Source organism: Falco biarmicus, chromosome 5 (assembly GCF_023638135.1).
Source record: "Falco biarmicus isolate bFalBia1 chromosome 5, bFalBia1.pri, whole genome shotgun sequence".
Classification (NCBI taxonomy): Eukaryota; Metazoa; Chordata; class Aves; order Falconiformes; family Falconidae; genus Falco; species Falco biarmicus.
Genome location: NC_079292.1, coordinates 70,178,567 through 70,191,041, shown reverse-complemented (window position 1 = coordinate 70,191,041; position 12,475 = coordinate 70,178,567). Strand labels below are relative to the sequence as shown.

At 39.9% G+C, this 12,475-nt stretch overlaps 1 protein-coding gene across 8 annotated transcripts in view; it reads right to left on the bottom strand.

Moving 5' to 3' along the window:
- CALD1 (caldesmon 1) overlaps window positions 1-12,475 on the bottom strand; it is a 201,756-nt gene that overhangs the window by 119,270 nt on the left and 70,011 nt on the right. For 6 of the 8 annotated variants that reach the window (XR_008821983.1, XM_056339551.1, XM_056339557.1 and 3 more), the window contains one exon: window positions 4,811-4,901. The exons of the other annotated variants lie outside the window; for them this stretch is intronic. The gene's annotated coding sequence lies outside the window, so the exon portion shown is untranslated. The remainder of the gene's footprint in view (window positions 1-4,810; window positions 4,902-12,475) is intronic. 8 annotated transcript variants of the gene reach the window in all.

Sequence of the window (12,475 nt, the reverse complement as noted above, 5' to 3'; positions counted from 1 at the left end):
TTTGTGATTTCTTCTTTGCAAACTTTTCTCAAGTTTTGCTGTTCAGTATTTTCTTTGTACTTGTAAGGAAAATAGCACTTAGATTATCCTTAGTTTTAACACAAGGCAAAAACATGACAGAGATTTGTCTTTCAGTGATAAAATTAGCAAAAATAGAACACTTATGATAACCCTGTCTTTGAAAAACATCAGTAAAAAGCCCCCCAAGCTCCGTGAACATGTTGCAGACTGCACATGTCACGTAACTGAGGGCTACAATTTTTTGCCTGAGGCTCCCCCATTTAACAAAGGGAAACACTGCTTTCAACAAAAGATGCTATTCTAGTTATGTGCCCTTTTACCCTGTCAGAGAAACAGCTGGTATCATAAAGTCACAGCTAATTTGTATCATGTCTGCACTAACAGTCAGATTCAGTTTGTATCAAACTGTCAAAGTTGGACTTAATACCAGTTGATGGATGACAGCTTTTCTTGCCTCCCCCCTTTTCCAAACATTTAAACATTGCCTTCCACATAAAAAACCAACTGAAATATTCAAAATAAAAATGGAATCTTTAACACGTTTCACATAAAGAGAATATATATAAATTTTAAAACCAGTAAATTTAAAAAGAATCCAAATGAAGGGTGAGAAAATTTCACCAGCAGTTCTGAAGTTCTGTGAAAAATAAATAGTGCTTTAAGGCAGACATGTGGGTACCAAGTGTAATGGAAAAGAATTTTCTCTTATAAAGAAAAGAAAAAATCCCACAACTTACTTGCCTCAGGTAATGTCTTGCAGTTTGGGGTATCTGTTCTCCTAAAAAAAATTCAGTCTGCTTGCAGAGACTTTAAGGGCTTTTTCAAGGTCAGCACTCAACAATTTAGGGAAGACCAATTTAACTTTTTTTTTTTTTTTTAAGGGACCTGTTTCTCATTTATGCTATTAAATGTCATCTACTTTCATTTTAAGATCCCCAAAGCTGAATGCCTGAACTGTGTAAAGGGACTTCAGTGAAAGTGAGAGTCAGGCCAAAGACTTAACAGGTCCAAACCTGCAGTGCTCATGTAAGAAAGCGCTGCAAATATCAGGCTCTTCTTGGAAAACAGGCATGGGGGAACTTCCAGACACTGGGAGTTCAAGCTCAGTTCAGAAAAACATCTAACAGTGCTGGTGTGCTTCTGAGGCTACCCTCCACAGCACCTGGGTCTCCAACAGATACTCTTTTGAGACTTCAGCTACTTCCCACTTCCAGATGACCTAGAAGTATTTGACCAAAGCTCTTTTCATTCCATGATTTGAAAGCATCACCACAATGTAGGCAAGGAAAAGCTCACAATATTCTGGGAAGTAAGGAATTTTTTTTCTTTTTTTTTTAATGCTGCACAGTATAATGATTATCAGCGTTCCGGACAAATGGTCCCATTTATCAGAAGGAGATTGGTCTGCTCTGTAAACTTACATACACCAAGTGAACAACATCCCGGGGAAGTTCAAAGCAGCAGTATCAGTAATGCAGTTTTAAAGTGACAGGAGAGTTTATTGTGAGAGACCTGAGAAAGAGCAGTTGTCAATGAAGACTGAATAATCCCAGTTCCCAGCCTATCTTTCCGTCAGCACACACATTTCCTGCCTTAGAAGGTTAATATTGTGCAGAAGACAGAAAGATACAACTTCTGCTGTGCCTAAGCTGTGCTTGGCAATGCTCTCTGATGGACTCCTTGCCAGTGAACAGAGCCAAAGCACAGCATGCTCCTGCCACATCCTCTCCAGCGAGCTATATCTGCTCTCTACCTACTGGGAAGATGCAGATAATCAACTCCACTCCTTTCACTTGGAGTACAGCAGTGACCCTGCCCCTACATATGATCCTTGTGCTTGTTCAGTTTTATGTTTTTTTTTAAATATTCTCAAACCTCTGTCTGGCAAAGCATGGTTTATTAGAGGCAGATTTCTCTTCAGCTACTCAATGTGTCAATTTTACAATTCCTAGGTGGTGTAATTCCTGGAAAATAAAAAATGTCCTTCATCCAAACTTTTGGTTTACTTGTTTCCTTCATGGATACATGCAGCTTAACTTTCTGTATCTAAACGATGCCCTGGTTTACCTTGTTTCAGTGGCCTGTTAGCTCCAAATTTCTTACAAGCAATAGACTTTTCTAGCAAATGATGCCCATCAATTGGGCTACTCAGCAGTCAAAGGCAGCCATCACATTTTTGTGGGACTGTGAATTGCATCAGGAAGAAGGACACTACTGCTTCCCAAGCTTGATCCCCTAGCCTGATACCCTAAACAAAACTTCAAATGGTTGTCTTTAACACCTCTTCAAGAATCCAACAACACAAAACCCACCGGGTTCTCATCTCTCACAAAAGAGCTTTTAGCAAGAAATGCCCTGGCTGCACACAGAGGTCACCTGAAGTCCCAGAAGATACAGGGAAACTCAAGCAAGATTGAGTGCTGCACCTCCTCTTCCAAACAGCAGAGAAGACAGATGAGAGAAGAAGACCCTACAGTCATCTCAGTTTAATTCATCACAATAAAGCCATAGAAAGATGTTCTTCAGAGACTCTACAGAAATGCTTTCAGTCTTGAATATTTAAGAGAAAAGCTGACCAAAACCTTTCTTACACAATGTTTCCTAATGGCAGACATCTTGACTTTTAACAAAATGACCATTTCCAAGGAAGATAAAAGCCAGTCATCACTAGCCAGCGGCTTTGAAACTTAACCTTATAGGGCATCACTTATTTTTGAAAGCATTTTATATAAGCATGTCTCAGATTGTCTTCCAAAGTCAGATTTGGCTGAATTCAAGAACTCACAGAAGAGTTACAGGACTGTCATGATAATACTAAACTATATTACTGCTTTTTATACTCAGATAAAGAGATGAGCCTTGTTTCCAATAGTTTACAGAGATAATGCTGGTTTTTCCCTTTCCAATTAAGTGTATCGGTCCACACCATTTGCTTTAATATTTTTTCTAAAGGCAATTAATGTCCTTTTTCATGGTATTTTCATTCATGTCCCCTGAAGTCTATCCTCCTATTTGGCCAGGCTTGCAATGTGAAAGAAGAGGTTAAGCATGGAAGGTATTAGCAGATTTTGCCTTTCGTTTGTGACAGAATTCTTCCACTGCTTTGACAAGTGCTGTGCAAGCACCATGGGGACTTCGGCACGAGACAGATGACACTCATCCAACATCCTGCAGTTGGAGTAGATGAATGAGTCCCTCAAGGACAGATTCTCAGATGCAATTTATGCATCAAAATAAGACACCAGCATCAGTGCAGGAATACACTGAAACACAGTTTCAGTTTTGAGGGACTGAAGTGCCTTCTTTCAACACCACGGTCTGCAGGCTCAGGCATGCCTACAGATACAACGCCAGTTGCTAGGCTGTCAGAAGAACTCTGGAGGGCAGTCACTGCTCTCTTTCAATATCCTATCCTAAGCACAAGGGGAGAGCACTTGCATTTCTGATCCCATTTTGGACAGTATGGCCTCCCTCTCCTTAGGTCAAATTTTTAAGGAACTTGCATACCTCAAATGCAACCCCAGAGGAAGCGCATGGGAACTTAAATTCAGTGATCTCACTGGAAGAAGTGTTTCATGGGAAATTTTAGAAGATTTAGGCTGGTTCTGAATGAGAAAGAAATCCTAATTTTGGGATATCAGCATTTCCACAAACTGGAAATCCCAGATTGTACCTGGCCTCAGTCTTAAATACTCCCCCTACAAAGGCTCGACAGTAACGCACAACTCCGAAACAGCAACCAAGGGCAGAGAACAGCCTGCAACAATTATCAGCCCATTCAGCACCTGCACAAACCTTCTCAGAAGGGTAGGCAGAGTTAAATTCACTTCCCCAAGGGCAATGACAAAAACGCTAAAAGGGGCCCAGCCCCAGCATTCCTGATGAAGGGGGAAGGCTGCTGGAGATTCAGCCTGCTGCCATGTCTCTCTCCTCTTCCACACTGCTCTTGCCAAAAGGAGTGGGAATGAAGCAGTGGTACAGAGGAGGTCCAGGCACACAGAGAACATGGTCACTCCTCAGTGAGAATAAGCAGCTCATTGCACCCTGAATTAACTGAAAATGATGGTATCTAAAAAGAGTACCTTGACCCTGGTACAATATTTCTGACCCTGTCAGTCTGCTGTCACAGGCACTGCTTAAACTTAGAGCCAGTCCTCAGTTTGTCTCCAGTCTGGAATTTCCGTATATTGAGGGGCTAAGGTTAACACACATTATAAACACTTCCTCTAAATGGTTTGTGAGCCCTCACTTATTCTGAAAGTGAAAGAACAATGTCTGTAAAAAATGTCTAAGTCTTACACATTGTAAATAGTTAGTAAACATGGTTACTTGAACTCTCACAGACTCCTCAAAGCCTGGTGTGCTCTAAAAAGGACAGAAGACACAACAGGATAGTGACACACCAACACATGACCTTAACATATAGCTATTAAACGAATGGCCATACACCCACAAAATGATTACTGCAAAACTCACAGATTTTGATTTGAAGATAAAGTTCAAGATTAAATCCTTTACATCTCCTATCAGTTCTGAACAAAGTAATCTCTGGTGACAGTGGTCCCAGAGGAACAGGAGTCAAGGGTTTGGCTGCAGAGTTGTCCACTGATTTTCAGAGGGATTTAGATCAGCCCCCAAAGAAGCAAGCAAGCACACAGGGGAAAAATAAAATCCAGTCTAAAAGCCAATAATAAAAAAATAATAAAAAAACCCACCAAAACAATATAGAAAAAAACTTCTGAATACCATAGGCAAAGAAATCTGAGGTAACTACTTTGATCATACTCACAAGAAGACAGAGGAAATATTCTGAGCTTTTTTCACTTCAAACCAACTGCTGATAAATTCAAAATGACGATTCCAGAAAAGAGAGGTGATCACTGTACAGAAATAGGAAATAAAGAACATTGTTTAGCAATGGCATAATTATTGTACACTCTTCATTTTTCTTTGGTAAAGTATTCTTTAACAACACAACTACAAATGTTCTTTGAAGTATGGAATAAAACAGAAAAATCTTGCAAGAGACCAACAAAACCCACTATCAACAGCTCTGTAAATTAAGTTTGACAAAGCATAATTTGATTTGCCAGAATATCTCAGTCACTCACTAAAACCTCTTTAAGATGTAAAGCTGATACAGACTAAACTGAACATTCTCTTGTAATTAGTAAAGGATGGACTAAGCAAAGTGTCAGACCTGCAGTGAGTTTTCACAAGAGAGCAAGGTTTCCAGAGTACCTCCCCTAAGGATCTGTAATGAGACCTTTAGTATTCAACATATTCTGCAAAAGCAGATGAACAGTGGGAAGACAAAGTCTGTAGATGCTACAAAACTATTCATTATACTAAAATCTAAAGTCAATACAACAAACTGGGGACAGAGTTCATAGTAATAAATTTCTATAGGCAGACTGAATTCAGTGTTCATAAGTAAAAGTACAGGGGAAAAAACTCCTATATCTGTATACACACAGCAATCAACTCTAAAGGAGCTAATAACACTCAGCAAAGACATGCTGGAGTCTGAGGAAGAGCTCTCTGAAAATATTCGCTGACTAACCAGCAGCTGTCAAAAGGCAAGTTAAGAATCATTAGGGGAAAAATCTAAGTTCTGTCTAGGTCATATATATAAGTATATGGTATATCTATGTTTTCAGTTTTGCATTAAGTTCTGTTTACTTTTTCTCAAGAAGAGCCACAGGAAGAGACACCAATAATGATCAGAGCTATGGCACAGTTCCTATGTAGGAGGCAATCAAGAGTACAACTCTTCCATTTGAAAAAGAGGTGATTAAGGGAGCATAATAAGAAAGGTCCTGAATGTTTTTTAAATAGCAAATGTCGTTTACTGTTGTACAAGAACTACGATTCAAGAAGGAATTAAAAAAAAAAAAAAAGGAAGATAGTTTCATCAGATAATGAGATGTGATAGTCTGGATGTGACCTCTAGCTTAGAAAGTCCCAAAGCAAAGACTGCCAGACTCTGGGAGAGCACATTAAAGGAAGAGCCATTCCACACTCAACTGCTTTCACCTGCTTTACTGTAAGCGACCGTCAGTCAGAGATAGGATACTAACCTAGATGGACCCTTGGTCTGAGCTGATGTGATAACAATTCTATATTGAACAGATGAAAGCAGATGAGGCAGAACAAATGAGCTGCCACACTTATACAAAGACAGTGCAACAATTTGTGGGTGATCTAGTGGAAACTCATAATGGATACCAGGAAATACAGTAAGAATGAGCTTCATTGAAATGGGATACTTTTTCCCCTGAAGACTCACTCTGCATTCAGCTACCACTTGTATACCACTGGTATACAGACCCACCAGAGTGAAAATAAAAGCTGCAGGCTTTCTTCAGAGAACCTTGCAATGGTCCATTCTCTTTAGAGCCAAGAACCTTCACACAGAACATCCTGCTCCCAACAGAGGAAATGGGTCTTTTTAAAAATTAACAAAGCTTATTTTCAGTAACTTTAAGATCATAGTGTGGGGCCGTTACTTGCATTAATTTCTATTATTCACTGGAAGCTCACAGACTTTTGAGGACTTTTGATGTAAATTACTACTCAGCAATTTCAAAAACAATTTTACAGTCTGGCCTCTAAGTTTTACAGACACCTGTCAGCAATTTTTATTATTGAAAACCCTGGGCTGGCCAAAGCCAAGACTTTGACTTACTCCATTAGAAGTTTCAGTATTAGATTCAAAAGAGATCTTAAACCCCTTTTGATGCTTAGCGCTCCTATGCACACATCACGCGGCAGAAAAGAGCAATGTAAGAGGATGTCCCTAATCATCAAGGTCTGAAATGAGCAACCAAGAGCTTCAAGTCACCTTCCTCTCACTGGTTACTCCTGCTTACAGTAAAAGCAGACTGGGCTCTGTCAGTTCACAGAGCCCCAACTCATGAACAGCATGAAAGCCCTAGGTCACTGAATTAATTCAAACTTTTTCACTAATTTGAAAAGCTGACTTTGACTATTTCTGTTGTTTAGTGTGCCCCACTTGACTCTCAGCAGGCATAACTTCATGATATTCAGATCATACATTAGGACAATCCTGGGTCTAAAAGTCTTTTTCTCCTTCAGAGTGTTTGCTCTGTTTCAGTTCCTTCAAAATTTTTTTAGAAATGGAGACAACCCCCAAAAGATTTTCTTTTTCTTTCCCACAGTCACAAATCCCTCTTCTGCTATTCTTGTATTTGTTCTGTCCTAAAGCAACATTTTTCTGAACTGAGCTCAACCTAATTTGTAATATCAATAAAGTGATTGAAACATGCTCTCTCACTATTTGCTATCCAAAAGTACCTCTATCACACCACAATTCCATTGTGAGCTGACTGTGAAGGGCTAAGAACAATTTAACAAACAGAAAATTTCCATACAACTTCAACATGAAGGAAGTTCAGGTCCAGGTCAAAAACCAGACTCCATAAATCTAAACCCTCCAATCTAAGAAACATTACTAGGGTTTGGACACATTTTGAGCTGTAATCTTCAGTGGTAAAACTGACATAATTTTTACTGATTCTTCAGCCCTTTGAATTCCCCTGACCATAAATATTGGGTTCATGTTCTGCTCTCATTCATGCAATGGCATTAACAGCATTGCAGACCTAGGCACGCACCCAGCACTGCACATGCAAACACACGGTGGAACTCAGTTTCCAGCTAACATAGGTGCTAGATTCTCAGCTAACATAGGTCAGTATCCATTAAATACTATTTTAGTAACAGAAATGCTTTCATCAGAAGTTCTTGCAAATGCTTTTATCAGAAATACTTTGTGGCTTAAGAAATGAAGAAGTTACCATCTTGATTATGGAAACTAGGGAAACTAAATCACATTCAAGGACATTCACAGAAGCTGGACCTGTGACATTTAAATGTGGGGTTTGGATTAAAAGTATTTGCACACACACAAAGAAAAGCATGGTTTCACTCCACTTTATTCTGTTAATGAATTAGGTTCCATTAAACCAGGTAGCTTTGAACAGAAATAAAGTTATGGAGCCCAGTTATCAAAACTATGTGCTGCAGGTGCTTAATTTTATCCATTAGCTCAACAGCTAGGGCCACGACAAAGGTTCAGATCCCATCTCTTCTTGCAGGAAATTTAGTCTAGATCTTTCAAAGGACACTCTAGCACTAGGATGTTCCACATCCTTTTCTACCATTGCTGGTGCTAAGGATATAAGGGGAACTGTAACCCACTGAAGATCCAACTACCTCTATATACTGTCTCTGTCAGCGGCAAATACCAGATGCTTGGGACAGAACATAAAATAGGGAAAGCATATAATAATGCTTCCCCCAAATACTCTACAACAGCTTGTAATTTCCAGAATGTCTGAGTCAAAGGTGGAATCTCTATATTTACTGATCTCCACGGCAGCTTTTTTCCATTATTATTTCCAGTAGCTGCCAACACTCAGCAAAATCCCATAACAGAGAGTCCCACAACTTAATTATGTGAAGATATAGCTCACACTGGACAAGTAATTAAAACTTCAGACTGACACTAGGACTTAGCTCTGCCATTTAGCTGTGGTATGTATATAGGAAGTATTCCTCATTGCATCACATATAATGGAGCAATCCCAAATTATCCAACAGCAAGGTGGTTAAAAAGCTGTTTTGGAAACAACACACCTGGGTTTCAGTCCCAATTACATATTTAATCATTTAAGGAAACAGAACATCAGTAGGAGAGAGTGGAAGTGCCATAAAGAATAGTTGAAAAGTGCACCTTACAGTTCTTTTAGACAAAGGAGGTAACCCAGCCTACCTAATGGGTTCTGAGTTAGTAATCTATTAGATAAAAGAAGGATTCCTCCCTCCAATCTTTAAAAATAGCAATTCATTTCACAGAATCACAGGCTGGAAGGCACCTCTGGAGATCATCTAGTCCAATTCCTTGCTCAAAGCAAGCTGCCCAGGATCATGTGCAGATGGGGTTTGAATATCTCCAAGGATGGATACTCCACAACCTCCCTGGAAAATCTGTTCCAGTGTTGATCTCTTCAGTAATAAGATTTTTCCCTACATTTAAATGGAATTTTCTGTATTTTAATTTGTGCCCCTTTCCTCATGTCCTTTCACTGGGTGCCACTGAGAAGAGGCTGGTTCCGTCTTTTGTTGTCATCCCTCTCATAGTTCACAGAGTCACAGTGTGTGACAGCCATAGAGCGGCTGTTAAACTCTAATTTCATTCCAGTTACAGGTAGAAATTTTTACCCATTGATTTCAGTATTGGCTCTTGTGCAAATTATTTTTTTCCACTGAGTCATGAAAATGAGAGCAGGAAACCACCTTTTAAAAAAGTTATTTATGTGAAGTATTCCTTTGTTTACACATTTCTTCCAGAACCCCTTTTCTGCTTTTGATTTTTATGTTGTGAGGGTTGCCATGTTTATTTACTTAGGAAGACATGACAGAGAAAGCACTTAAATAAAACTTTACCTGAGGTGTGCTATGCACACAAAGAAGGTTTTTCATTACAGTGTTTGGCAAACAAGTGTTTCCAACAGAGGAAAGGAACAGGAAGACTCAAACTCATCCATTACTATTTAAAACAGGTACCCAAAGAATTTGTTTTCTAGGATGACCTAAAAAGAGGAGGTGTGTTGCCTTCTGTAAACTGCTCGCCTAACCACTTACAAGCAGCTTATCAGTACAAAACAGCAGCATTCAAAGTAAATAAAAACACCCCTCATGCAGCAACACACTTCAGAGTTTAATTTTAGAAACATAGTCAAAGCACATTGACTTCAGCCTGAGCACATATTTACACACTCTGCTGAACATGGACAGTTTGCTGTACCTGAGCTCTACTTCCCAGCCATCTCCTAGTTAGCAATGGGTTCTATACAAACGGCCGGACAAAAAGGTAGTTCTTACTCCCAAAGAATTTATTATCCAGGTACAAGAGGGACGAAGCTACCCATTAGAAATTTCTGATCTAATAGTTACTCTCAATGAACTTAATATAACATTATGTTATATATGCTAATATATTATTTTTAAAAGGGTTTATAGTTCAGGTACCATCTTAATCTCAGCTGTAGAACGACCATTAAGGCACAGGCCACAGATCTTCAAGGAAATAATTTTGTCTTTGAAACATGTAGCTACATGTATATATCATTGTTAGTTTTCAAATGTTAGGAAGCACTCAACCATTACAGCTTCATCTTTCTGTGGCCTCATTTGAGGAGGACTTCAGTGATGCTGAAGAGTATCAGAAAGTACAGATTGATAGGGACAATACGAGCTGGAGGATGAAGTTTCCCACCCCATCCTATTTTCTTGTTGAACCACACTGGCTGCATTACACAGAGGGCTGGTAGTCCTGATTGGCCAGATGTGCAGGGTCTGGAGGTAAACAGCTGGGCAGAGGAAAAGCATGCCATCAGCAGTGCCTCTTCCGGCCCAGCTGCAGAATGCATCAGAGTTCTGAAAAGCAGGGAGGAAAGAAATCCTCCTCCAACACCCACCCATCCTTTGCAGTTTCACTTCTTGAGGGCCCGCTGGGCCTCAATTTCAATCCATTCCCAATGACATGGATGTAGCAGTACCCAGAATGGTTCTCCAGAGCGGGACTCAAGGGCACCCTGGGCATACCCCATCCCCTGTACTAAGATGTTCAATGAATGTTCTTAATTACAAATTTGAATCAGAGCTTATCATCATGATCAGTCTTTAAAATAAAGCCAGACAGCCTTACACATTAGGGGAGAAAGTGTGTGAAAAGGAAAGATTTGTATCTTCCCTTCAAGCAAGCTGCTAATATCCTTTCAAACAACAACTCATTTAACCTACAGTTTCAGAAAATGACATATTTCTTCTCCACCATCTTAAGATGCCAGTTAACCTTACAGTGACCGCAGCAGTAGAGCACCCTAATACTTTGGAGAACAGTCACCCCTCTCACAGACACAACAATACTCCCTCAATAAAAGTGAATATCTTCTAGACGCAATGACCACCCTACATAGAGGCTTTTATTCCGCTCATCATGGCATAAGACAGGAAAGGAGGAGAACTGCTTCCTGAGGTTAAACACAACCAAAAGGAGGATTAGATACATCTCATACCAAGTGGAAGTAGATTGCAAGGTTTTTGCATGGTTATTCTTGAAAGCAGAGGCTAACAAATAAGTGAAGTATGTGTGCATCTGAGATGATGTGGGCTGGAACATCCTCCTCAGCCATGCAAATATAGCACTTGCTTCCTTCTTTGGCCATGTTCATGCTACTAAGCAGAAACCATTTGCTAACCACACAGCAGTGGCATTCATATTAGCAGAAAACCAGACTCCTTGTCTCTTCCTGCTTTGATCAGCAGTTACTGACCACAGGAATAAACACACAGGGTTGTGTTCTTCACTTGCTCCATGCCGAGCCTGCTGCTCTCGCATGGACATCAGTGGCAGCAAGAACAGGCTGAGCCTGTCCCAGAATAGCCATTTGTCCTCATGTAAACCTATCTTCCCAATAAAGCTGTGCAACAGCAATGGAAAGACAATTCAAGGGTTTTCCCCTTTCAAGTTGTGATCTGGAAGAACAAACATATTAAAATTTAAAAAACAAAGCTTGCCATATCCCTTCTTGATCATCTGGAGATTGAAAATAAGCTCTGCTACATCACTGGCAGTGGATACAGGCATGTCTGCTACACGACATGCTACTGAAGGAAACCATTTACTGCTAATAAGAAATCCCAAATTCCTTGCAAATTCATTGTCCCTTTCAGAAAAGGGTTACAAAAATCCTAGAGCTCTAATCCGAATTATTAATAATCCATAAAGAATACTGCATAATACTTCAGAAAATAGTTGCTTGCAGCAGACAGCAAATGGAAACTGGCTGCTTTAAAACATATTTTGACAGCTGTTAGCATCATTCAACACAACAAATGAAAGAATTTGCTCAAAATAAGCTGAGTAGGGCAGCTAAAATAAGTCTGTAATAACAAAAAGGTTGTCTCTTGTGGAAGCTCTGATTTTCTCCTCTCCTGTGTCTTCTTCAGTTATTGAACGTAAACACACTGCTAGGGTGGTTTTCAGGAGAGAGGGAGCTGCAGGAAAAATTCTCCAAGCTGTATCCTTTCCAGGGAAGTTTAATTAATGGTATTTCTGAGAAGAATTCTGATTGACAGGATTAGTGCCAGCACTAAAAGTTACTATTTGTGGATCCTGGAGCTCACAGCTCCCATAAAAATAAAGCTGTTCAGAAAAGAGCTTTGTGCAAATGAAGGCAGTCCCTCAGCACTGAAGGTTCACATGAACCTCTTCTGTAGCTTCCCTTCACATGGGTTTTTCCATGGAGATGGGATAGCAGAAAGTCCCTGGAGAACACCCTTCCCCGGGTGCAGAAGGTTGGATTCAAGTTTTCTAGGTTAGCCCTTGGGGAAGGTTTCTATAATGAGCCAAAATAAAACTCGA